Genomic DNA, 714 nt, shown 5'->3' with positions numbered 1-714 from the left:
TGCTGTGCAAGCCTTTAAGGATTTATACAATCTGTGGTTTGATGAAGAAGGAAATAAAACCAGGTATTTAAAAACTTTGGAACAACACAAAATGAATCTAGCACATGTATCTAGTTTTTTGAATGGAGCAAAATCTAATGCTGCTCAAGCTTTTGAGGAGTTATATAATCTGTGGTTTGATAGAGAAGGAAATAAAACAAGATATTTAAAAAAACTTGATGAAAATAGAATAAAGATATCCAATATTTCCAATATCTTGGGTGGCTTAGGAATTAATGCCGTGCAAGGCTTTAAAGATTTATATGCTCTGTGGTTTGATGAAGAAGGAAAGAAAACTCAATATTTAGAAACACTAGAAGAAAACAAAATAAACCTTTCCAGTATATCCAGTATTTTAAGTGGATCAGGAGTTAATGCTGTGCAAGCCTTTAAGGATTTATACAATCTGTGGTTTGATGGAGAAGGAAATAAAACTCAATATTTAGAAACACTAGAAGAAAACAAAATGAACCTTTCCAGTATATCCAATATTTTATGTGGATCAGGAGTTAATGCTGTGCAAGCCTTTAAGGATTTATACAATCTGTGGTTTGATGGAGAAGGAAATAAAACAAAATATTCTAAAACCCTTGACGAACACAGAATAAAGCTATCCAACATATCCAATATCTTAGGTGGCTCAGGAATTAAAGCTGCGCAAAGCTTTAAAGATTT

Source organism: Halyomorpha halys, unplaced genomic scaffold (assembly GCF_000696795.3).
Source record: "Halyomorpha halys isolate HHAL.00 unplaced genomic scaffold, Hhal_1.1 Scaffold449.1, whole genome shotgun sequence".
Lineage (NCBI taxonomy): Eukaryota > Metazoa > Arthropoda > Insecta > Hemiptera > Pentatomidae > Halyomorpha > Halyomorpha halys.
The sequence above is the reverse complement of the archived record's forward strand: the minus strand, read 5'-3'. Positions refer to the sequence as shown.